This window comes from Nelusetta ayraudi, unplaced genomic scaffold (assembly GCF_046127955.1).
Source record: "Nelusetta ayraudi isolate G7.1 ecotype Tasmania unplaced genomic scaffold, CSIRO-AGI_Nayr_v1 ptg000048l, whole genome shotgun sequence".
Lineage (NCBI taxonomy): Eukaryota > Metazoa > Chordata > Actinopteri > Tetraodontiformes > Monacanthidae > Nelusetta > Nelusetta ayraudi.
In genome coordinates this window covers 6,007,501-6,034,751 of record NW_027466098.1, presented here as the reverse complement: position 1 = coordinate 6,034,751, position 27,251 = coordinate 6,007,501, and the positions used below count along the sequence as shown (strand labels likewise).

General features: G+C 45.5%; 1 long non-coding RNA gene across 1 annotated transcript in view; it reads right to left on the bottom strand.

Annotated features, from left to right (window-relative positions):
- Nucleotides 1-27,251, bottom strand: part of LOC142895114 (uncharacterized) — an 80,309-nt gene that overhangs the window by 49,999 nt on the left and 3,059 nt on the right. Inside the window, exon 2 of the long non-coding RNA XR_012928174.1 lies at nucleotides 877-919. This is a non-coding gene — a long non-coding RNA (uncharacterized LOC142895114). The remainder of the gene's footprint in view (nucleotides 1-876; nucleotides 920-27,251) is intronic.

Sequence of the window (27,251 nt, the reverse complement as noted above, 5' to 3'; positions counted from 1 at the left end):
GAGAGGGGGGAAAAAAAGAATTTGATAAAAAGGCAATCAGGTCAGGAAAGGAGATCACTGATCCAGAGTTTTATCCCATCTGCTGAACCGAAGCATACCGCAAGTCGGACGCTGTGCGCGGGCAAATTTGTAGCTTTACTCTGCTGTAGCAGGTTCCAACAATATGCTCGCAGCATCAAGAAAGCGCAAGCAGCCAGCAGTGAACACAATCTCTTCATTTGCTAAAGTTTTAAAGCAAAATCTCCAAATCTGCTTCAAATTTAAAGAGTGTTCTGGACTCCATTGGAGCAGCTTCTAAAAACAGACAATGAATTAATAGACTGGTGTCTTCAGCCCTTTTTATATGTATCAACCGGCATATATAGCACTACTGATTGCAGCCCTCTACAAACACGCACTGCAGTTTTCGCTTCCATTTCAGAACCAACGATTTCCTGCAGAAAAGGGTTTGGGGGCGAGGTTGATGTGAGACATTTCTAGAGGCAGAACAAACACCTTCACGGGGGTGTTGTCACTGACAGGGGAGAGGTAGTGGTGAGGTACCAGCACCCCATGTGACATCACAGAGTGCCCTTTGTGCTTTTTCTAATTTCCAGGGATTTCAACAGGCAAAGAACATGTACAATAACCTAAATATTGCCTTACATATCAAACCTTTGGATCTTGTGAAACATCAGGGTACGTAGATCAAAAGCTTTCATGAACATTCTGTACCTCTCAGTTTTAGAGCTAAAACCAAAATAACAAATATTCCAATTTAACTTTAACTGCTTATTTAAAGCAGTGTTGCAATGAAACAACTTCACTTCACTAAACTATGCTGCGTATTCATTCACCCAGGTGTTGCCTTACTTATCAGATTTTTACTGTACTTACTGCTGGGGTGTCAACTTGTTCAGGTCTGTTGTCATGGCAGCTCCTGCAGACAGGGAGAGATGCGATGGGTTAAGAATCAACATATTCAGAGAAGCCATTAGAAATAATCATTTGGGAGGAACATTCTGAGGAGTTGCTTTTGATGATAGACACAGATGACAATAGTAAATCAACCATTACTATACAGTGAGACAAGTGATCTCAAAATATACCTTGCAATGGGAACTAGTTGGGTTTTTTTGGTGTGTATCTCGTCTAGTATGTTTACAAGTTCATGTGCAGTCAGTGGTAGGTTTGTCTCAGAGGATAAATTAAAATGTGAAACCTCATGCAAAAAAAATCACTTTCTGGCATTTTCAGTTTTTTAATACATAATACAAAAATAAAAAAAAAATGTTCCTGTTCTATCTAATAATATTACCAAGTGTACATTATCTATCATGTATTATTCTACGTATCAACAGTTCCAGTGTTTCACAAGCTGCATGAAGATTTTCATTTTGGTTGAAAGGAGGGCAAAGTGTTGATTGGAGCTGCTCTGCGCTGCCTTGTGCGAAAAGAAGACAACAGGAACCGTTCAGACCAGCTGCATTTTCTTCCTGTCACACCCACTCGCAAATTGAAACTGGTGGCGGTAGGGCGTGTTCTCCCCCCCAAAAAAAATGAAAACTCGCCGTTTAGAGCCAGTCTGGCGTCAGGTGACTGCAGCATAACTAGTTGCCGCAGTGAAAATGGATCTCCTCTGTGTCTCGAGGAGCGAAAAAAATGAAAGTTTTAATGAATGACGACGGATGATGAATGATCCCACCCCCCCCCCCCGCTGGTGAAATCAACTGATGCTGTCAAGGTGACCCTCAGCAGGGCTGTGCAACCTGCCGAGACAGTCTGCTGCTTTTACAGCGGCTGCCGTCCTCTGCGATACGCAGCGGAAGAGCCGGCCGATGACTCTTAGGTCCCGCGTTTCCAAATATGTTTACACTGATTTCTAACAATATTACGAAACTTATCAGACATTAGAAAAGTTCCAGCCACCTGAGATCAAGGAGGAGCCAACTAAGCATCATCATCATCATCATCAATCAATCAACTTTTATTTGTGCGGCGCTAAATCGCAGCCAAAGGCGTCTCGAAGTGCTTTAGCAAAATCAGGAGGAAACCAACTGAACCCTCCACAGAAGAACAGACGCGACAGAGGCCAGGAAACACTTCCTTGGGGTGAACAACCAAACACAAACATATATATGTATATATACATATATATATATATATATATATATATATATATATATTCGCCCTTTATCTGTGATTGGAAGGGGAATTGATTGGACTGAACCCTCCCCCGCTGGATCAGGCCGTACGTCCTACCCCCCATCATCCCTCCCTTTAAGGAGCGATGGAAACGGGGAAGAAATAAATGGATTTGCCTTCAGTCCGTGGTGGTGTCGGATCTGAAACATTTGTTTTGGCGGGAGGCTGCAAACAGAAGGCTAAATACGCTCAGATCTATAGGGCCCTGAAAGCCAGGAGGGGGGAGAAAAAACACGGATTAGAAAAATGCTCATAATTCGGGACCGTCGAAAGAGGATGTAAAACAGAATCCCGGCCTGAGCTGATATTCCATTTCATTTGGAATGCAGATTATCTGGGTGCATTAGCTGCTTATTGGGGTCGTCCGGGGTCACGGCAGTGATGCTAATTGACTCTTAATCACTGGTCGCCTACCAGTGCCGTGCCCGAGTCTTTCAAACGAGCGTTGCTCCCTGTTTACGACACGTTAGAGAACCAGGGGAAAAACAAATATTAATGGGACTGATTACAGCCGCGACGCAAAGACAAAGGACGTCTGTAAAAACGACGTTAGCGTCCCGCTATCGGCCGACGCGGGACTGCGGCGGCGCCTCGCTCGTTCGCCACAGAGTGAGAAGTCGACTCGGAGGTGCTCTGAGGTCGTTGGAGACAAAGACACCGAGGAGGAGGAGGAGGAGGAGGAGAAAGGAGGAGGAAGGAATGGAAGGAGGACGGGGAGGAGGGGGAGGGAGGGGGAGGAGGGGGGAATCGTAGCAAAGGGTTCATCCTGAGTTTGAGCTCTGCTGTGATGTAACCGGGGACGGTGGCGGTGCCGCAGTCAGTTTTCGGAGGCCCTATCCTCAGACGGCCTCGCTCACCTCCCCCTAGGCCCCTCCTCCCCCTCCCTCTCCCCTCCCCTCCTCCGCCCTCCCCCTCTCCACTCCCAACGCCGGTGTCATCTATCGCCCCTAAATTCCATCTTTCTCGTCTCCTCTTATTTTGTTTCGCGGGTTCTCTCTCTCTCTCTCTCTCTCACTCTCTCTCACTTTCTCTCTCTCTACCCTCGCACCATCTCCGCCCCTCTTCTTCTTCTTCTTCTTCTTCTTCCACTTCTTCTTCTTCTTTGCTGTCAGCTCATGCATCACTGCCTCTGCACCCCCCCCAGTCTCCCCCACCCACCCCCGACTACTGCACCCCTCTATACTCCAGGGCTGCGGCGCTTACCTCAACATACACACACACACACTCACTCTCTCGCTCTCTCTCTCTCTCTCTCTCGCTCAGAGAATAATACCTCCTGCTAAACTCACTCCACTAATACTCGGAATCACGTCGGCACGTCGCGAGCTGTCCACCCCCACAGTAAAGCTGCTGGATGGATAACCTCCACCGCTTTTAATAACAGTATATCCCCCCAGACGCATTTAGCGCTACTATACGTTTATGCCTCCCCCCTCTGTCCATCCCTGCATCCCTCCCCGCCTCGCCCTCCCCACACCCCTCACTACCTTTAACATCCTTTTTCACCCGTTTTCCTCATGCTTTTTTTTCTCGCATCCTCTGCAGCCTCGCCCGCAGGAGAACAATGCACAGCCGCAGCGATGAGCAATTTGCACCCTTAAATTCCTCATTGGGATTTTCCTTTATTTATTTCTCTTTTTTTTTTAATAACCGGATTCAGACGCTTTGGATGCTGCACGAGCATTTCATGCGCGTCTCCCGTCTTCACGCCTTTATCTGCCTGTGTGTGCCCTCCATCCATCCCTCTCTCCTCTCCTCCCCTCCCCGACTGATGGAGGGTGGGGTAATCTGCACCGGTTGCCATGACACCAGACAGTCCTTGCTTGGCGAAGGCACGTAGCTTCCTCTCTGCTCTATTTCCCTGGAGCCCTCCACTCAGGAGTGCGCAGCCTGTGTGCATCTGTGTCTGCGCCCGTGCATCTATGAATCCAGGGGAGCCGCGCGGGATGCACAGGATGCACGGAGCGCAACCGTGGGAGGAAGTGGGGCGAGGGGACAAAAACATCATATGTGCTGCAAGAATATTTGCTGTCTCTGTATGTTCAACCCGTGAGAGGCGGCGAGCAAACAGCCTGGGCAAACAAACATCAGGATTTGTTGTTTTTTTTTTCCGAATAGAAGACTAAAAAATGTGTTAAAAACCAAATTAAAGCCAAGTTGAAGCTTTGAGGAAAACATCGATGGCGGACTCGTGTCCCCCAGCGTGCTAAGATGCCCCAGAAACCATTCCAGGACACGTGGACGTCTTGCCCCTCGCTCCTGAAATGCAACTTTCCTTTTCTCGAATTCAAAATACTTCCAAGGGCTTCTGTTTGGCATCGCGGTTCAACTTCACCGTTGCGGGACAAATTCCCTCCGCTGCCGAGCCGACCGCCTGAATTCATTCAGGCCGGCTCGGAGAGAAGGATGTATGGCATTCCTGAAATGTTATTACTGCATCCGTCTCTCCGCACTGCGCTGCGGCGATCTGTGCATCTGTTGCCTTCCTCGAGTGGGGCGCTTTGGAACGACTTTTGCAAGTTAATTGAATACAAGAGATTTGGTTCCTCCGCCAATTAGCCGTCTCCGCGTGGAGAAGGCGAGCGCTTTCGCGCGTGTCAGCGGGCGATGAGGATGTTTTCAACCAGTCTCCATATAGCCCTTGGAATCTTAATAAAAGTGCCCATGCCAGCTCTTATCCATCTATCTATCTCCAGACTCCAGTCTAGATGAATAATTTAGCAGGCTATATTTCCAGCCATCTGCTTCCCTCTCTCTCCCTCGCTCTCTCTCTCTCTCTCTAACACACACACACACACGGACGTATTACTCTCCCTCTAACGTTTATCTTTCAGACTCTGCCTCCTCCTCCGTGTGTGGTCAATTAAGGGCGGCACAAAAAAAAAAAAAAAACTCGATCAGAAAATGTGCAACAAAAATCTCTCCTAAAAATCACAGGTCTGCGGCCCCTCCGCGGCAGCAGCTGTTTCTGGTGATGTCGGGATGACCTTTACCGAGATCAACTCGGGGTCAAAAATGCATTTGCATCCAAGTCTGAATATTTTTTTTTTTTTTTATCTCTGCATTTTTGGGTCAGAAGGGGCTTCATATTTACAGCGCTGCGCCGCTGATCTCCTCTGGAAAAGCAGCAGGGTGCAGCGCCGACTCTCCCGCGGCCCGCACACCGACGCGGGCGAACGGCACTAAAGGGGGCGAGGAGAGCGCGTTCGCGTCCGGCATCAAAACGGTTCACTGTGATCAACAGCTGCGGCAACACTGCCTGTCAGAGCCCAGTAGAGGTCAGCCAAGTTCTTCCTTCCTGTCGGCCTTAATGAGCGAGGCGCCCCAGTCGCCCTTCAGCCGCATCATTTTCATTATCTGCACAACAATTACATCACCTGCGCAACCGACAGTTTCCACAACCCACCCATGCAGCTCCGGGGATGAGAAGTGCAGTCGGAGGGCGAGACTTGCTCCACTTGCGCGGCAGATACAGTTGATTACGGCATGTCTGGGGTTGACGTCAGCGCGGAGACGCAGCGGCGGGGGGGGGGTACGCGAGGACGCGGGGACGCGGGCCAGGCGGACAGACGGGCGGACAGACAGGGAGACAGGGCAGGGCTCCAGCAAAAGGTTAATGCTAATGGAGGGAAGATCAGAGTGGGGATTAAGTGCTGATGTGGTGGATGATCATAGTGACTAAGAGGCGTCCAATAAGACAGACTCAGAAAATTGGATTTGAGTGGTTTTTCCCCCTAATTAAGAATAAAAGGTGGATGTTTTATATTTCTGTTGTCAAAGTTATCAAATGATTGAGAAGGTGAGGGGCTTATAGCAGATGCATCAGCTGTTGCTCATAAAGTTCAAATCTTAAAGTTTATTTTAAATCACGAAGCAAATGTTATGCCTGTGTAACACACCTGGGATACACAGTGCAGTTGTTGCTGCTCAAAGACGATCACTGATGCATTTCAACAGTACTAAACCGAGTTAAGGGCTACAGTGTATTAGATGTTTAGATGGCATTTATTTTAGATTATGTTCTGAATATCTGATCTTCTAAATAAAATGTATTTGAATGAGGAGAGAAAAAAATCTTTGCAAAAAAAAAATGTGTATATAGTATATTAAAACAACTGCAATCGGTGTCCACTAGATGTACCCACATTTGCAGGCCGCTTTAAAACTTAAATTCCTCCCGAGCACCAATTGTGACTGCGACGCCTTCAATGCGGAAGCCACGTCGCCTCTGTCTGAAGGAGGCAGAAAACCTGCTGAATCGTTTGTCCGATCGTCGCTTCACATCTGTGCTCCAGTCACAACCTGTCTACAAGCTGCTGCTCGGTGATCGTGTTAAACGAGTCGCACTCTTCACTGGCAGCTTCCGGAATTTCAGCTTCCAGCAAATACAAAACAAAGACAAAAAGGAAAACTGCTGGAAGCCGGTTATGCTTATTTCGTTTTTTGTTTTTAGTAGGAGGAGTTCAAAAGCATGATTCACTGTAGAGAAGTAACTCTGGTGAAATCATGGTTTTATTGCAAGTTTGCCTGAAGTGAATTCAGCATTACGGAGTTACAACTTGAATAGCTGCTGACAAATGATGTTAAATTACTGACACTCAATTCTTGATAGAAATGGTTGTTAATATTATCATTATTGATGTGATTGTCAACATGATACTGATGCGTCTGTGTCTGATTTAGCAAAATTACACTTAAATTGAGAAATTCAACAAAATCAGCCAGCCAGCTCTTTATTGCATTTCACTATACAGACTCTAATTCTTCACAGGGAGATGCTTTTCCTGCCTGCAAAAAAAACTAACCGACCTGCACTTGTTGTGAAGTCGGCTCATGAATGCATGTATGACTCCTCTCCGCTTGATTGCGGGTGGATTCGGTTTGGGCGTTGCGTCCCGAAATAAATATTTTCATGCTATTTGCGTTTCTCCCGCCGCTGCCGGTCTGGAGGCTGACCCCGGCGCTCAGGTTGCCTGGCAGCCTGACAAACTGGCTCAGAAACTGGCTGGCCGATTTGCAGGGGCCGGGATGTGTCTGCCCTCATGCAGCCCCTGCAGCACTGGCAGCATCTAGAACAAACACAAACAGCCTCTTATTTCCCCAGACGCTTGCTTTCGGTGTGACCGGCTGTATGTATTTATAATCCGGTCCATCCCGCGGCGGTTAAACCCCCTGAACCCTCGGCATGTTAAAAAGCCGCGGCGAGGGGAAAAACTGCAAACAGCACGTCTGCTCCGGACATCTTGTCACCTCGCTAATCAAAGCAGCGGGAGGCCAGATGCACTTCTAACCTTTCTCCCTCTCTCTCTCTCTCTCACTCTCTCTCTCCCTCTCTCTCTCTCTCCCTCTATCTCTTTTATTTGTTCCCCCCCAAAACAAGTGAACAGACTCTCAACCCCTCCGGCTATTGATATCCTGTTTCTAGGCATTGCAGGGTGGCCTTGGTGTGCATAGGTGAGCGTTGCACGAGGTCAATTATCAAAAATAAAGCCAGAAATTTCACAGCAGCTGCAGCTGGTCTCTTTGTTTGTTCCTCATATTGAATCCAAAATTGTTTTGCAGTGTTTTTTTTTTTAATTTTTTTTTTAACGGTGGTTTCTTTCCGTTGCTGCTCTATTGGACTTTTTCCACCTCAAATATATTTTTAAAAAAAAAGCAATTGATAGGTCCACCCTATTGTTACTCACGGCATCGGGGGGCCCGACTGCAGCGGCCGCGGCCTGCAGATTCAAGGCAGAGGTGTTTGAAACGCAGTGCTAATTACCACGGCTGCTACTGTGTACCTGCCGATCACGGAGTGAAGGTGAAAGGAAGGAGGTGCGGTTGAAAGAGAGAGAGACGTTCGGGCGGAAGGAGGACGGCGGGGATGGTGGGAAAGGAGAGATCAAGGGGAAAGAGAGACAAACGAAGCCGGGGTGGTGCCGGCGGAGGAGGAAGGAGGCAGTGAAGGTGGCAGAGAGGGACAAGGGCAGGGAGGGGGGAGAAAAAAGGGGGTAAGAAGTAAGAGGAGGAGGAGGAGGAGAAATGAGGAGGAGGAGGAACAACGTGAGGCAGAGGCGGGGGGGGATAAGCGGCGAGAGTAGAGTGAGGGGCTCCGGAGGGGGGAAGATGGGGAGCAAGGGGGGGAGGGAGGACGGAGGGGTAGAGAGGAGGAGGGAGGAGGAGGAGGAGGAGGAGGAGGGGGAGCCTGCTGGAGCACAGCGCGGCCAGGCTGAACCGAGTGAACTGCAGTGGAGGTCAGGGAGTCCAACATTCCTCTAGAACACTGTTTACACTGCGTAGCAGAGGGGAGGGGGAGGGGGAGGGGGAGGAGAGAGGGGAGGGCCAGGGCCTGCCGGGCCGGGGCAGGGGGGTTCTAGCGGGACGACGGCCGAGGGAAGAAATCATCTCCCGGAGACGGGCGGGCGGGAGAGAGAGTGTGCGTGTGCGTGTGCGTGTGCGTGCGCGTGCGTGCGCGTGTGTGCGTGTGCGTCACTTATCCTGTAGGTGTGTGCATTTCTGGAGTAACTCGATGCCAAGTCCACCCCCCCTGCCCCCCGCCCTCCATACACATGCAGGCGCACTTGCACGCGCACATTCCAACTTGTAACCCCCACCCCCCCCCCGATCCCCATCGCGAGAATCAAGTCCAACTGTAAACGCGACGCGTCAACAAAATCTGCTCAGGATCTGCCGCCTTTCACCTTCAGCAAGTCGCAAACACCTGGCCAAAAAAAACCACAACATAAAGCCGGAATATTTTGTTTTTCTTTAAAAGATGAAGAAAGGCCTCAGGATCTGGATGAAAGATGAAAAGAACTTTATATATGCCAAAATTCAGGGCAATGTCATGTTTGTCTTTTACAAAATGTGAAGTTCTGTTGGGGTCAAGCATTTACATGTATGTTTTTTTAATTCACCAATTTTTCAGTGGGAAGCTAATGTTTTTGTTTAACTCATCACTCGAGAGCTGAAGAAAGAAAAAAAGGAAAAACACCTGCGCAACTGTGTCAGATTTACAGTTTCCAAATGAAACCGGACTGTAAAATAAGCATCACAATTATATGCATTTGTTTTGTGTGTGTGTGTGTGTGTGTGTGTGTGTGTGTGTTCTTTTTAACGTCCCGGTTCTCCAGACGAATTGGACAATCAGACGTTTTCGGGGCGACAAGCAGCGGCGAGGTGGCGAGCGGTCGCAGCGGAGGCCGACAGCCCCTGCAGTCAACTCCCACTATGCTGCCTGCACGCCCGCCCATTCACACCGTAAAGACGTTTCCTTTCTCCATCTGCTGGCACCACAGAGAAACTACAGTACAGACAGTGGCTGCGAAGGGGCTGCTGGCGGACGCACAGCAAACCAGCGTGATGTATGTCATAAGCCAAAACCTCCACTCAGAAATGGAAAAAAAAAGAAAAGTAATAAGAATCGTAATAGTCTGGTCATTTTGCCGTTTCCTCAATTGCTTTTTGAAATTTATAAGGGGGAAATCGTGCCAGTTTTGATTGAAAATTGCAAGTGAGACTGAAAAGAAATAAAAGCATCATTAAAATTCTTAAATCGGTCACTTGAAACAGTTTCCAGTGAAAAAAAAAAAAAAAGGCTGACCCCCCCCCTCAGGATATGTCCATACGAGATGGACGGAAAAGATTCAACACATTTCTGTGGAACAGCCGACTTCCTGCCACGGAGATATTACCATTTAAATCAGATCTTGGCTGTACATATTCAGACAGTAAATGTTTTGTGTTTACTGCGCCATTTAGGATATTATCACTGCTGGCATCAGTCACGTTGGCATTTCAGTGAATCAGAGAAGACTTTTGGCTGTCTGGGCTCCACACTGCATAATCAATTTGTCCCCCAGACTGCTGCATAGCAACACTCAGTCAACCAACAGCAGCCCCACACAGACGCATCAACACCAGTGTGAGGCTGTTAAACTTGATTAAAATCTAAAGCCTTTGGCCTCGATTTTATGAGTTCTCGTCCAATATGGACACTGCAGACGTTTTTTTTTTGTTTTTTTTTCTGCTGTTGTTTTATTTAATTCCTGGCCTCCATAACAATGACTCATTTTCAATATTCACCTCATCAATCAAACAGGGACGGATCGATACAGGCAGACACCAGTTGTCAACTCCACTGTGTGGTCTCAGAAGAAATCAGAGAGAAGCACAGTCACAGTTTGAACTCTGGTCGCCGCCGGCTGCCTGTCGTTTGACAGCAGGCTGACTGACGCTTGACCAGGATGTCCACGAAAAACTTCTCAAACGAAACGACGGCCGAGCAAACGCACGCTGACAGCAGGAAGTCGTGTTACTGTAACCTTGTCAGAGCGAGGCGGCTTCTGCGGAGTTGATGCTAACGAGGGAGCACTTTTGTTCTCGGTAAAACCCAGATGTTTTCTAAAAAAAACAAAAAACATATTCTTTTAGAAATTAATAATTAATTTTGAAAAATACCCTGAAAAACAAACAATTATAACAATATAATTTATTGTTCAAAAAAAATCTATGCAAACCCTGTATTACTTTAATTATAATGAACCTATAAAGGCTTTACAATAAGCAAAGTGAATGCCTGTAATTGGTAAATTAGTTCACTTTCAGCTGAAAAATTATTGGAATTGTGCAATGGAAAAAAAATGATTTTTTTTTTAATGAAAATAAAACATTTAAAACAGAACAAAAATGACTTGAATAGCAATGACATTTTAATTACAACTTAAATGGAAATTGTCCAGAAAAGCTCTAAGGAGTAAAATATTAAAAAGTAAAATGCAGAGAAGTAAAAAGAAAAAGAAAGAAAGTAAAAATACACGTAGGGCCGCATAAAAATTGCCTTTATAGATTAATTTGTACTACTTTTTAAATAAACAAGGAAAACATGATTGGAAATTGCGTAAAAAATTACTAAACATAAAATAGGCTCTTTTAGTCAAAGCATGTGCCCAACACTTGAAGAGCAAATCAGACCCTAATGATGATTTTTCATTATAAAATGACACAGCAATAACCAATATGAGAATTTGGGAAGGTATTTTACCCTCGATTAGTTTTGCTGTGATTCAACTAATCTGTTCCGTAGTTTGTTTCCATGAATTACCTCATACTAAACTAAGGTCAAACCTCTGCTCGTCAAATGCATTTCCTGTAAAATATTCATCTGAAAACAAAAAGGCAAAAAAATAGAATGTTGTGAAAGGAAAGAGCTATTTTCTCTCTTTAAACCTCAAGCGTGGGAAAAAAAAATCACAACATGACATTATTATTTCATCTATGTGAGACTGTAGGTGAGATGAAAGAGCCCCTACACACACACACACACACACACACACACACACACACTAAAAGAGAGAAACTCTTCGACAGGGAACTGCCTCGATAAAACTTCCCTGCCTGGCAGTAGTGGACTCCCGCCGTACGCTAGCGTCTCTAAGCAAGGCGATGCATGCGAGCAGCTTCCTGACGGACATCTGTCGCATCTTTCTTACCCCCCCCCCTTCGCCTTCCCTTCCTCGGTCCGCAAGGTGGCCGACGAGATCAGAGGCAGAAAAAAAAAGATGGCCGAGGTGGGCGTCGCGTCGCGTCAGGAGCCGGGCCGGCCAGCCGCTGTGGGGGTGGTGGTGGGTGGGTGGCTGGGGGGGGGGGCAACAATGGCTCAGCCGCAGCTTTGACAATGCCTGTCCAAGCCTGACACCCCCGGCCACCCCTGCACCTCCTACCTCTCAGCCCCTCTGGAGGGACGAGACCTTTTGCTCTTTCTCCATGACGGGCAGTGCGGGCGGGCGGTGCAGGGGCTCCTTTGTCCGGCTCCGCCAGGCTGCCGGCCGGAGACGGACAAAAGGCACCGTTGCGCTGAAGGGGACGGACGGACGGACCGAGTGACAGGAGAGGACGGTGGAGGAAGGAGGGGATGATAAAGGGGAAACGGACGGATGAATGGATGGGGTCGGATTTGGCGAACGGTGCTCACCTTTTGTCCCGACACACTCTCCCCTCGCCTTTGTGTGTGTTCGTTCCCCCCCCCAAAGTTTTTTTCGCCCCCTCCCCGCCGCCCCCACCCAACAGTAATCCCGGCGACACTCTTCTTTTTTTTAAGTAAGCGTCGCGGACCCCTGCAGCGTGACAATCAATTATTCTGTAATTTTATTATCCGATCAACAACCAACCCGGAGTTTCTCCAGCTACTCTGCGTCGGCGCCGCCTGCGGTGTCAAGCGGCAGTGAGGAGGAGAGGAGAGCGAGGTGATGCTTCGTTCTTTCCGACTATGCTCCTCGGAACCGCTTTGCCACCGCGTTACATCATCCAAACTTTCTTTGTGCTTGCGGTCACGTTTAAGGATCGCCCTCCCGGCGCAGGAAAGAGGGCATTTCTTGTGTCCCATTATTTTGACACCACTCCAGAAATGTGACCTCGGGCCGCGCTTATATGTTTACCCGAATTGCATCACCGCCTAATGTTCTTCCACAGGTCTAAAGGCAGATTCAAATGTGCAATTGACAAGTTTTCAGATAAATGATAACAAAGCCGCGCGCTACAAGTTTCAAGGTGGAAACACAAAAAAGGGGTTCTTTGTGAGTCGTGTTTTCTGTTTTCACCAGACGCTCGAAGAAAAGCCGAAAGACATCGTTGCAGTTAACAGCCGTGACCCGAGTTCAGTGTTTGCCACAACCCTTCTTACTTTTCAAATGTTTTCACTCCCTCATTGACAAACCGTCTGAATAAAAATACACACTTACACGTGTATTTTGAAAGTCTGCCATTTCAATCACTGCTTTTCATTGTGATAGTCACAACATGGAAGGATTGTGTTGATGGAAGCCGAGCAAGTGTCGAATGCATACATCTCCTGATCAATGGGTTGTACCTGACCACAACTGCTGATAACCAAACAGCGACAGTGCCAGGGGTGTCAAACTCAAACACACAGTGGGGCCAAAATTAAAAACTTGGACAAAGTCGCGGGCTGACATTGATATTTAATGAAAAAAATTCTTCCTCCAGATAGAACGGTGAAACTTCTCATGTGGATCCAAACTAGTTTTGCTTCAACCTGAACACGGATAAAGCAAAGCTTAATACAATACAGAAAATAACTTCATGTTGCACCCGTGCAAAATACCAAAATACCAGCAAAGCATATTGGGATTTGTAGTATTAGTAGCTACCAGTGATTTTTGTATTGCCTCGCAGGCCAAATTTGGCCCGCAGGCCAGAGTTTGACACCTATGAGCTAAACAGTCAATCAATAAGCAAACAAACAACCAGTATAAACATATGTACAATAGCTACCTTTTAGATCCACGACACACTACAGAGTGTGGACTAGTGTTACATAATCGCTGAATTCCTCCGATATTTATCCTTACAACGGCCAACCTCGTGCTAGCTGATTGCTTACTGGTCAATCTATTGTAAACAGCGCTGGTAGGTGGAGCCTCGGGCCTGTGGCTCGAGGTTTGGCCAATTTCTTGAGCAGGAAAAATAGGATTTGCCGAATAAAATTTGTTCTTTGTGCTCCGCTACTAAAAATGTCTCCTCATTTGACCCATTTTCCTTGTTAAAGTGCTGTTTAGTCACAGCAACTGTTTCAACTTAGGCGTGGGAACCACAGTTTTTGTTGCAATGCTTTTACGATTTTCAAAAGCTAATGTGAAGAGAATAGCTGTTGTTTTTTTTTGTTGTTGTTGTCTTACATGGAATCAAACGGATCAGACATCCTGCTCTCACCCAGAACTCGACTCACAAAGACAAAAGAATACTGGAGGAAGGAAGTGCTTTAAAGAAAATTTCTTGGCTTTTGGAGCTGACAAAAGAGAAAAAAATGAAGCACTGTGTGCTGAAGAAGCACAGGGTCTAATTGGTGGGCTAGTCGACCTCAACCTGTGAAACTTGCACGTCGGAGCGTAAGTTCTGATTTGGTTCTCCACATGCTTTATCGCATAAATAAAAACGTAAAACATTGCTTTTAAGTGTGTGTGTGTGTGTGTGTGTGTGTGTGTGTGTTGAGGAACCTGGGGGTTAGGGTTCCACTTGAGAAACATAATCAACTAGAACTTTTTCCCTGTGAAGGCAAAGGCGTGACACACAACACACACTTCTCATTCTCCCTGCATGAAAACAAACATTAACATAAAAGCCTAATCATCTACAATGATATCTTCAAACATTACATCGCATTGAGCCTGGATTGCACCTGCAGTCTTCAGATCACCAGGTTGCCCAACTCAAGGAGAAACATTCCCCCTGATAAGCCACCAGATTCTTCCCAAGTCACTTCCTGAAAGGTATCTTCTTCATCCAACTCAACTTTCCCGAACCTGGACTGAGCCTCCTCACACACATACACACACCTGCCTGAGCCGTGGGTTGCCCTGCAGCTGGGCGTGGGCGGGGACAGGAGGCTTTGCCGTACCGAAGGCCGGGCATTTCTTAACATTCCACTCACTCCCAGTCTGTGTTCTCCTGAGGCATGGTAAAAAAAAAAAAAAAAACTTGCACGAGAGGTGGGTGCTCAGGTGGAGGGATTGTATCAGGGCTCAGCGGCTCTGATAGGACAAACGAAGCGTCACTTAGTCTCGTAAAATAAGAATAAAAAACAGCGCGAGTGGGAGGATGTGTTTTTCACCTAGTCATTAGCTCCCCCCAATCAATCAGCAGCGTCCTATAGGAGGACACGGAGAAGCGGAAAACAGATGCACGGCGGTGCATGGGGAGGGAAAGCTGCACGCTCTATTTGCCCCTACAAACGAAGTGCTGCGTCAACTCCTATAGCACGGCACTGACAGCGGATGATCCCTCAACCCCCCCCTCCACCCTCTTCTTCCCTTCAACGTGCTCCAGCCCCAGGCTCTGTTGCGGGGGCCATAACTCATGGGTTACACTCGGCACAGCATATAGTGCACTTTGTCCCGGGGACTCGCACGCACTGCAGGGCAAACGCGGCCCGCGCCTTTCAACGGCTAACCGCAGAGAGGAAGCTGAGAGGAAGTGTGTATGCGAAGCAGGGAGCTCGACACTTTCCACTGAGGGCACTTACATAAATAGAGATTGAGGTATGGATGAACTTGACACAATGAACCCAATAAACCCCTAGAATGGGTGTTTTCCAACATGAATCATGAATAGGGTGTGCAGACAGCGAAGTCCTGTTCAGGGCCCTGGTTCAGTGCCCAAGCAAAACATCTGCTGCACCACAAAACAAAAACACTAGTTCGCAATTATTTCGGCTGTACACCCTCCAGTCTGTGGCAACTCATTTCTACCGAACGGTCGCGGATTGGTTCAGTATGGTACGTATTGCTGGTTGCTATGTTCACTCCACATTTGGTATCCTTTAAAGTGTACCGAGCCGTGACCATTTGGGTAACCCTTCCCTTAATGTACCTTTTTAGACTTTGGTTGCTTTGCCGACTTCTTCCGCATTAATTTAATTGGAGGGTGGGGATTAAACTCTATAGCCAACACAGTCAGCAGAAGACAAAAGACAATAAACATGGCATGCAGAATTAGAAAGTTGCCAAAAATTTGAGTCAAGTCACTAATGTCTAATTCCGTAGGTCCCACCTTATGACCATGGATCGCTTCTTTTACACCTCAATCAAAAATACCTCAATACCGCTACTGAAACATGAAATAAACCCAACCCTCTGTCATTCCATAACCTGGGCACCATAGGAATGGGCGGGTAATGGGGACAAGGCAAAGAAGAGGTATAGCAGTGAGATTAAGTGATGGTTAAAGGGAAAAAGAAATCAGAGAGCGAAGATGTAGCATGGTGCCCCGAGGAACTAAGGAGCTCAACATTTCCAAGCTTGTCTTGCACACTGTTTTATTGATGCTTTGCTCCACAGCCTGCTGCCTGGATGCTGGCCTGACTGCTAGCTTGGCTGAATCATGAACTCAGCGGCTGAATGGATGAAGCACCAGCTGATTCTAGTCGCTGACGGTCGGACGACTGACTGATGCACCGCTGCTACGTCTGATGCTCAGTGGCCATCTCAGTGTCAGAACACCAATCTTCCACCCACTGACAATTTATCGTATTTTTGAGACTCGCTGTCAGTGTCATGGTCACTGGAGGTCATGGCAGTCGCTAGTCTGAATACCCCAGCAGTAATAGTGAATACTTGCCGTACACTCACTGGCTGATGCTTGTAACAGGTACGGAACAAAGTGGCCAGTGGAATGTATATATACGCTGCTTCAAGGTTGGAGTGGTGTGTTCAGATCTGTATTCTGCAGACCTTGGTTGTAACCAGTGGTTTTTTGATTTGTTGTTGCCTTTCAATAGTGTCCGACCAGCCGGCCCATTCTGACCTCAGAACCCTGACATCAACAACAGGTAATCGCTGGATATTTTCTCTTTGGACCATTCTCTGTAAACTCTACAGATGGCTGCATATCAGCAGTTTGTGAAATATTCAGACCAGCAAGTCTGGCACCGACAACCAGGCCACATCAAAAGTCACTTGGTAAACGGACTGCACTTATATAGAGCTTTTCCATCACCTTTACGGGACCCCAAGCACTTCACAAAGGCCTCTCATTCGCCCATCCATACACCAATGGGTGGCTGCTGCCATGCAAAGCGCTGCCTAGCCCCATTGGGAGTAATTTAGGGTTAAGTGTCTTGCCCAAGGACACAACGACGGACTAGGATGGAGCGGGATTTGAACCGACAACCCGCTCTACCTCCTGAGCCACAGTCGCCTCCTGAGCAGCATCCTCTGTTTTGATGCTCAGTTTGAACGTCAGCAGCAAGTTGTCTTCACCACGTGTACATGCCTGCATGTATTTAGGTGCTGCCGTATGATTGGCTGATTAGCTAACAAGCAATTCAGCATTGTACCTAAGATAGTTGCCACCAAGGGTACGTACGATAGAATCTTGGTAGGTATCATTTTCTCTTCCTAAATCTCACAACACACCAGCTTTCATCTTCTACTCTTCAATGGCTCAGCTCACAAATCCATCCTGCCAGTTCTGAATGATGAAATGTGGTTACAAGCAGCACATCATGACATAAAAGGATGTCCGGGGGTTCATTTAAAGTTCTGAAGTTGCTTACTTTTACTCCACCTTCCGTTTTTTTGCACCTCTTCCTTTATACCTTGGTGTTGTAATGTTGCTAATGTTACTAATGTTGCTGTGCCATTTAAATTCAGGTGATTAATTAAATTGTTGTTATTAAGCACAACATTCAATATACTGTCAAGGTGGAAAGATGCAAATCCAGCTCAACAGTGACCAGACTGACTGTAATGGTAAAACAAGTGTACACTAATTCTGTCATCTGGATTACTTCTTAGATATTAGATTTTATAAAAACTGTTGAAAGACAAGCTATGAAATTCAACACAGTTCAAAGGTTATACTGAGCTGAATGAATCAGAGGCAATGCAGCCGCTGAAGTGGCCAGCGAGGCTGGCAATGCGCTGCTGACCTGCCTAATGCTGTGCTGAACAGTCAATAGTCTGACACAAAAACAGAGGAGGCCATCGGTCTCACTGTGTATCAGTGGACACCCGAGACCAACATTTCTCAACCCTGCAAAGAAATCGAAATAGTGCCCAAATGAATAAGCCGAGTTTCTGTAGAGTCCAATCAATGAGAAAATAAAAGCACTCATCTTTCCACCGTAGAAACCGCGCTACTGCACAAAAAGCCAGTAGCTGCAGATGCAAAGACTAAAACGCATGACGCTTATGTAACGTTCGGCGCCTCGGATCCTTTCCAGCGCCAGAAAGAGCAGCGTCTGAACTCTCTCTGACCTGAACGAGTGTCAGTGGAAACACTGCAGTTAACCCAATTTTTTCTAACGCGCATGACAGCTGTGAAAAAAGGCCCATTGTTTCGTTTTTCCTGTTGTTTATGCGCCTTAAACTTAAACATTAACTGGCTGGAGAAAAACAAGGCCATCCTAAGTGGGCAAAATGTTGCCTGAAAGTGTATAAAATCTACCAATGGTTGGCCTTGTTAAAAACATGAGGAGCCTTGTCATGTGCTGACCAAATCACTGCACTGCAAAACGTCGCTTTTCAATACCGTACAGTAAACTTTCTGACCCCGACACCGAAACTTTGCTTACCTTCGTCATTACCGTCACGATTATCGTCATCAGCCTCACGCGGAGGGATGAAGCGATCCTCATGTGTGATGCTTTTTTACAGTAGACGCTGTGATTCTTAATCAAATCTGTCTGAAGCAAAAAAAAAGAAAGAAAAAAAAAAAAAAAAAAAAGAATCTCCATTTCAAAAGGACATCTGTGCATGTGCACGCTCGCGCATGCTCTCGCACGCGGGCATCCGAGGACTCAGGACCACCTCCCGCCATCTGCCACGCCCTCCGAAGTCCTTCTTCCTCCATTTTACCAGCGTGCACAGAGTCCATGGTGGAGCCACGGCGTCCAGGATCTGAGCCCCTTACATCACAGCGTGTCTGTCCCACATTCCTCCCACTTTATCTGGGGTAGCCGAGTACAGACAGCCCCCTGAGAGAGGTGCAGATATCGAGTTGGTAGGGAGGCTTTGGGGAGGGGCGCCGGCCGCAAAAAAAAAAAGAAAAGAAATAATAATAATTACCTGTCACACGGGGCGATAGTTTGTGGTTTTTCTACGCCAAGAAATACAACAGTCCAGGGTGGGGGTGGCAAGGGAGGGGGGCCGGGGGGGGGTCTAACACTTCAACGCCATCTCCAAAGCCAGGCTTTAATTAATGGCGGTCCCGTTCCTCTATCTTCTTCGCCATCGGAAAAAAAAAAAAAAAAACGACTTCCTCCCGCCACGACGGTCTCTCACATTTCTCCAAAAATTCATTACCATCTGCCAGTCATCCGTCCGGTTGTGGACGGGCTGACACATGACCACAGGCAGTGCTGAGGAGAAGGGGGGGGGGGGGGGGGGACCCAGACACAGAGCAACCAGTCAGACACACAGCCATGTGTGTGAAACAAAGCGCAAAGCCGATCAGTTTAGATTCTTATTGCGGATCAGTTTCAAAAAGGAAAGAGAAAAAAAGTTGTCTGACCATATAATTATTGAAACATCAAAATGTTCACTACCATTCAACAATTTGGGGTCAGTGACTCATTTTTGCATTGAATTGCAGTATTATAAAAATGAGAAATAATCTAATGAAACCATCTCGTGGAATGATCTAAGAACATTACTATTGCAGGAAAATAGGATGTGTTGAACACATTATGGGATGGCTTTGACAGTTATTGCCTTAAATGTCTAAGTGAATGTGATTTAGGAGAGTGAATAATTACTGTGCAACATGCGGCCATAATTCCTGAAGTTGAATACTTTACAATGGCTAAAAAAAACAACCAAAAAAATTGTGTTATAATTGCAAAGCATCATGGTTTATATTTTAGGCCGTTTAAAACAGCCAACTTTTAGTGTGTTCACACAGAATTTTGCACACTGAGAATTCTCCCACAGATTGTGGAAATAGTTTTCATTCAACACTAAAATGTTCCCTGACTTGTTCATCTTGACTTTCATGCACTCATAATGACCGCAGAGCATTCAAGATCATTATTTCATAAAATTGGTTATAATACAGAAATGAGTCAGTGACCCCAAACTTTGGCATCTGTTAAAATTATCACATTTAAAAAAAAAAAAAAAAAAAAAGATTGAATTTATTTTGAATACCAAAGAAATAGCACAACGGAATGGAAGCAGGTTTCCTCAGATGTCAAACGTAAGCCGAGCTGACTGAACGGCTTGAGAGGAAAGAGGGTGGAGCAGCCGCAGGAGGCAAAGAACAATAACTCTGCTCACATACATCTCACCCACACCTTAAGGCAAAATAAACACGCACCTGTGATGCTTGGACCCGGACCAGAATTCAAAACAAAAACATCGGGCATAAAAATAATCAACCAAACCATCTGCCTCTTGTCAGCCCCCCGTCACACTACTTTTCCTTGTCACCATGATCTCATCCAAGCCAAAGCTTTCTAGAACAGCACGCTTGCTACACCAAAACCCTGACACCAAACAGAGAGAATTGATTTGGTTTGAACGATAAAAGTACTGAATGGGTTCATGAAGTGAAATCAGAGGAACCATGACTCACTTCGAGCAGGGCTTATCTAGTAATACCTCCAGTAAAACATTTTTGACTGAGACAATGCCAGGTTTAAACAAATACTGCAAGCAAAATAACTACCTCAAAGAAGAGAATAACAAATCTAGCATTTTAATATAAATCCATCTGTTTGATGATATGATTAAATTATACTTGGTGTGACTGCAAACAGTCACCAGGAAGCTGTCAAAAATGCTGTCTTCGGTTGAGGTAGTGCCAGAAACACACAGAGTGGTTCTTAAGATATATATATATATTAAATACAGCATTTATAAAATGTCAGAAACTCTTTGACAAAAGACTTTACCCAAACCTGCTTTCACAATCATGGTCTAGATTGAAGGTCAGAATGGTGTTAATAATGGTGATCATTGATGTGTTTTCAAATTTGCATCTACCAAAGATGGATAACATTGTTTGGTTTGTCATTAAAGACAAACATTTTGGTGGGGAATCCATGTTTCTTTTGACAGCTTTCCTATTGGCCATTGGGGGAGTTCACATGTATATACTTGAAACACCACACACGTTTCCACTTCCTAACATGTCAATGGATCAATCAACAGTACATAGCGTTGACTTAACTTCAAAGCATATTTTCAGTGTTTATTCAAATTCAATGTTCATTATTATGACAAAGTGATTCCACAATTGTTTTTGCATTAGTTTTTAATTTCTACGTTTGCATTTTTTTTCTTCAAAATTTGCAAACTTGAAATTAAAATATGACGTCCTGTCGAAAAAAGGTCAGCTTAACCTTTTTTATTTTATTATTTTTCTAAAGACAACAAGAAAAGTTACTACTATGTTGGCCATTCCGGCTGGCAGGCCTCCTGGCTCAGTTGGAGGACACGTTACTTTTTGATTTTTTTACCTTCCAAATATTGATACAAACTGCTAGCAGCAACAGCGGCAACCACGGCCAAATATTTCCATTATTGTACAGCAAAAATGAGTGACAAGAATACTGACTTTACCCAATGTTTACCCACCAGACAGTGAATTTTTAACAAAACTAAATAAAGAATAATAATTAAAAACAAAACAAAAAAAAGACTGGATAGCTGTATTTGTATATTTTCTTCTCGTGGTTATCACTGTTCCCTTTCCAAATATTTCATAAAAACATTTTGAAAGACCCATATGGGTCAAACCATGTGCAGGTGGCTGGGGTGGGCACTCAGACCCCTGGGATGTAGCCGTGGGCTCACACAGCCTACGCAGCCCTTCATCCACACCACCGTTGGGACTCGGGCTGGTTTAATGATATTTTAACAATACTGGCTGGTTTACTTTCCTTTCAACCAGGAGCCACATGTGACCTCTTTGTAATTGCTACCATCCTCCCCACCCCTGGACAGTTCAAGTGCAAATATGTCAGAAATCGGCATGTCGAGCCGTGCCTCCTATAGAAAACAGACTGTCCCTGTCAACATGTTGTTGTTTTTTTTTTTTTTTTTACCTTTTTTCATTCGTTTTAATTAGAATTAACAACAAATATGCTGGTATTATGCTGCAAAGCACCTCTAATTTTACAACCCACTCCTTGTCCTTGCCCCTATTCATTTTTCATGGTTTATCAATCTGATATTACAGTTCTCTCCAGGGCCTTCAAGAACATTAGTTTGGCGGGGGAAAAAAAAACGTGTCTCCTATTTCCCTGAATTACCGCTACGGGTGGATGTTGAAAGCTGTTTGAAAAATAGAACCTCACTTTTTTGTCCTTCCTGCAACGGGACACTGAACAGGAAAAATGTGGCCGGGTTATGCAAAGTAACTGCTAATGAAAGTGCTTGTGAAAACACCTTCAGCCTGTGCTTCAAACTTTTGCCACGAAAAACAAGTTGATTCAATTTTCTCTGTGTGTATTAAACATTTTTGGTTAACATAAACATTCTAATAAAACACTTGTGCTACTGTACATATTGGAATCAGAGTAACAAATTTCATTCTGACTCATGTATTTTTTTTTTTTTTTAAGCCACAAGGTCATAAAAATTGCTTCCTTAAAGCAACAATTTGTGTCCTGCGACAGTTTGCACAGCAAAGGCTCTTGCTGCACCTCAAGGTTACACAAGAAAGGCCCTATTGAGAAAAAGAAATGCCACTTCTCAAGGTTATACCTGAAAGTGCTCGTCAGAAACCTAAACAACTTTATTACGTGTGTATATTTACTTAGGTATTTTGTGAAATTTCAAAGTACTGCAGAAAATTCTCTTTTCACACGATTGCATTGCTTGATGGCTTAAAGGTGCAAGTTAGACATAAGAAAATTGTACCCAGATGTGCTGGTCCGATAAGGTCAGCAGGTACCCAGAGGATATTTCCTGCTTTGACTTTTTTTTTTTTGAACTGCACACATGGAAGAGGATGGAAATGCTTTTAAAATTTTCAATGTGTGAAAGTACATATATTGTGTATATATTGTGTATTTTGTTTTCATTGAAATTATGTGTTAAATCTTGAGGTCAAAATAAACCTCATGACTTCGACATCCTGACAGGAAGTTCTGATATGAATGATTTTGGGTTAGTTTTTCCCTATCTCCAATTCAAAACGTGCTTTCTGTGCTCTGTTGATTCTCAGGCCTCGATCTGAAGAACATAGAAGCTTGCTGATCCATATTGGCGAGCAAGAAAAGAAAGCAAACGTGATGTTGATGGCCCCCAGATATACAAGACTTCCGTGTTGTTAGATACTACATTAATTACTACTAAATTGTAGTATCCGAACTTTGACCTGACCTGTCTAAAAACTGCTTGAGTAGCAAAGTTTAAAAAAAAAAATAATATCTGGTGCTGCAGAAACATTCAAATTCAATGCGGCAGTCCGATAGCTTGTGTAGTCTAAAATTAATTTCACTTGCAGAGTAAGGTGCTAACGTTACATTAACGGCAATGATGATTCCAACCTAAGACAAAGTGCATCAAAAAACAAAAAATAAAAGCAAACATCGAACACTAATACCCACCATACACTGACCAGTTTCAGCTCCACGCCTTATCGCGGTTCTTCTCCTCCCACATCCACCAACAGCGCGGCACCTCAGGCCACACAGAGAGAGGTGGCGTGCACGCTGCACCCGACCAGGCCAGTCCAGCCCAGTCTAACAGTTCAGCCCAAGGCCAGACTCACTGGGGAATTCCAGCTAAATTCAATTTCACCTCTGGCCCCTGTCGCAGCAGCCTGGGCCGTGGCTACACAAAAGGCCAAGTTTCACATTGAACGTGAGAACCCCCTCATCTCCTGACCCCGATTACCATATGAATGCACAGCAAAATGGAAGTGGCAGCCAGAGGGAGACACGGGAGAAAATGAGTCCAGGTAAAACCTCTGGGTTTTTTGTTGCTGTTTTTGTTTAGTTTTTTTTTTTTTTTACAGTTTCTAAAGGCTCCCTCTCTCCTGCGCTCGTCTTTGTGTTTCTTGCATTTTCTAGGACACGCAAGCAAAGTTTAGTCATTGTTTTAATGTCATTAAAATAATAAGGGAGATCTCACTTTTGTCATTTCTGCAGTTATTTCTCTTTAATGCTTCTTGTAGGCTGAGAATCTTTAACACTTTCATTTTAGCAGAACTCTTGAAACAAGTCCTCCAGGTGTCATATGCATGAATATTTGTAGTACTTTGACACTCAAAAATCAGCATCATGATGCCGTTTAGCCTGATTGACAGGTGCAGCGGAAGAAATGCTGAGTGCTTCAGGGTTCAGTTTTCAGAGTCGTTGCTTAACAAAGGGGGGGTTGCAATAGTTAATAATTAGGCTCACAATATTTTTTGAGAATTTTTGAAAAAAAAGGTTGTTATAAGGTGCATAAGGTTGTTTGACCATGATCTAATTTCAAACACATCACAAGGTCTCGATTTGAACATGTTCACAATCCATGAGCTTATCTCCTTCACTGTGCCACTATTGGATAGGAGGGGCAGCTAAACAACAGATCTATAATGGAACTGGCAAGAGGTGAACTACCCGCGCAGCAAACACTGAGCACAAACAATATGTTTTAATCGCCTGCGTGCAACGGCTCCTTCACCCGATTCTCTCTCACTCGCACCTCCACCCTCAACCATAAACACGTACATGAGCGCCCCCTGAAATGGACACTGAAGGGGATCTACCGGTCATAAAACACGGACAGGACCAATCAGCAGCGGAGTTTGATGCGGCAGCCTGCTGAGGGAACGCCCACATATTCTACTGTCGCTACCTCCTCACTGCAGCCGCACTGGGCTCTGCTGAACGCTACAGTGATTGATTGTTAGGATGCTCCAACATGATTGGCTGAAACTGGCCAATGGATGATGGTGTAATTTTATGTGGCATGTGGTTTTACATCAAAGCTGTATAGTGAATTCTTGGATTTTTATATTAAAAATGATGAATAAATGTGTGAGGTGTTTTGAGGGGTCTTTTTTTTTTGGTATTTATCGTACACAGTAGTGTATTGCAGAATTATTCACTGAATTCTACTTTTAATATATATATATATATATATACATATATATATATATATATGTATATATATATATAATTCGATGCGCTGAAACTAATATTTTTAACTAAAAAATCACAGGCAGAATGCGAACAGGCAGGAGAGCAAGTGGCCCTCTTCTTCCTCCCTCCTCTTCCTCCCTCTTCTTCCTCCCTCCTCTTCCTCCCACCTCCCAGCAGCCGCCGGCCATTATTGCCCTCCAGACTGCTTTTATCATCTCTATAAATCTCCGCCGGCTCAGACGCGGCGTAATGAGGAGACCTGCGAGACTGTCAACCAGCGACTCCCCGCCAAGAGAGAATGAAGCGGTGTGGGTAAGGGGGAGGTAAAAAAAAAAAAAAAAAAAAAGGGTGCAGGAGGGAGGCTGGAGAGAGATGGTGAGAGAGGGAAAAATTTGTTTCGCCTCCAGCGAACCTCCCACACATGCACGCACACGTACACTTTTACACACACGTGTGCGGCGTAGTTGGCGAAGTCGTGATCATTTTTCAATTGTCCAGATTCGCATTGCATGCCTTCTTCTCTCTCTCTCTCTCTCTCTCTCTCTCTCTCTCTCACTCTCTCTCTACCTCTCTCTCATCCTGTTCTGCACGCACGTCACATCTTAACGTTTCGCAAACATCATTTCACTCCGGCATCAAAGAAGGCCTTTCCAGTCAGAGCGACGACGTCTGCAGGGCAGGAAGTGATCTGTTTGTTCCTCGTTTGTGTCCCGCTTCCAAGAAACTCAGCAGAAGAACTGAACGGGTCATAGGGTGCAACCGGGCCCTGCGGCGTGCGGTGGTGCATTCAGATAACGCGCAAGGTCCGCACGTGGAAAGTAACACTTGAACGCAGCTACTGTGCAATCCTGAGGCATAATATTTCAAATTTCATGCCGACCTTTATCTCCTTTTGAAGAGCTCCTGATGGGTGACCAAGCAGGATGCAACTTTAAAGGTCCATTGTTTGAAATTGGCTTGACTTATGATCTTTGTACTGGTATATGCTTAACAAACAGCCCATAAATAAATAAATAAATAAATAAAAAAGTGTATACTCACAGTATAAAAAACAGTAATTTGGTAATTTTCCTTCCCTTAGAACAGTTCTCATATATAAGAATGTACATAGAGCAATGAGGGCCTTCCTCGCTTCCATCTTGAGGCGGCATTTTTGAAGGAAGCCCACCTGACAGTGCCCTAAATATGAAGCACGCTATCAGGCGGGCTTTCTTAAATCCTGGGCTTCCATATAATTTTACATACTGGACCTTTAAGCTCCTCCCCATAAAAAAAAGACTTGCGTAAGCCACCTAAATGACATCCTGAAAAGGATTTTTTACTTTTTTATTTAATTTAATATCTGGGGATGCTAGTGCACAACAGCTGCTCTGGGCAACAAAAACAAACAAGCAAAAAAAAAATTACAACATCAAGCAGCTGCAGAGAGAGGCGGAGCTGGGCCGACCTCGGCGCCAGCATCCTTTTGTGCACGTTTGTGTGACAGTGAGAGGGTCGGCGGTCTGCATGATCTGGCTGAACTCCTCCTGCGTCTCCTGCGGGCACCTGCTCCTCCGGTGTCAGAGCTCCGCCGCTGACGCCCAGGCCAGTCGCTAACCGGTAAACTTTGGCTTTGGCGGCGTCAACTTAGTGCCTTCTCCAGTCCCTGCCCACTCTTCGCTCTTTCGTAAGAGCGCAATCCCGCACAGCCAATGAAAGGACTGTTTTTTTTTAAGAAATGTATGACTACAATGCTCAACAGTCCTGCCAGCGTACTGATTGTACCACCTCTCTCTCTCTCTCTCTCTCTCTCTAATTGTCTAATTAATAACCCGCAGCGTCCTGGGCTGCCTGCTGTAAAAAAAAAAAATGCAAGGAATATTTGGAGAGCTCCCCTGACACCGGAGTGACCCCTCCTGCTCCAGACTCCCTGGCTCTTCTTTCTCAGACATCTCAATCACCTTCCCTTCTTCACGTAGTGGAGAAAAAAAAGGAAAGAAAGAAAAATCTCATTTCACATGAACGCTCGCTGTGTGGCTCCTTCGGCAGAAACAAAAAAGGCAAGCCTCTCCATCATCCGGGGCAAACCATAAGCTTCCCTTTATCTCCTCTCCCTCATTAAACTCTGAATAACTCAGCGGAGAGACAGAGAGAGAGAGAGAGAGAGAGAGAGGCAAGGGGAAGGCAGAGAGCGGGAAGCGATTGAATTCTGCCGGAGGAATAAAAGCCCCTTGAGGTTGCAAATTTTGAATGTGTGCCACGTTGAGCAGTCTGGATCCCAAAAGATCAGCGAGACAACAGCGCCGGGGGAAGAATGGTCCATACATAAAGCTCCGGGCCAGCTGAGCCACTGTAGATAATGTACCATGGATGTCGGGTCATTGTGCCCCGAAAAGGTCCGGAGTGGCGACGGTGACCGGCCGCGGCCTCGGAGGAAGGCAGAGGAAGGAGGCCTGAAAGGGAGGTCAGAGGGAACTTGTGGCACCGAGACTTAATATCTCTATTCTGA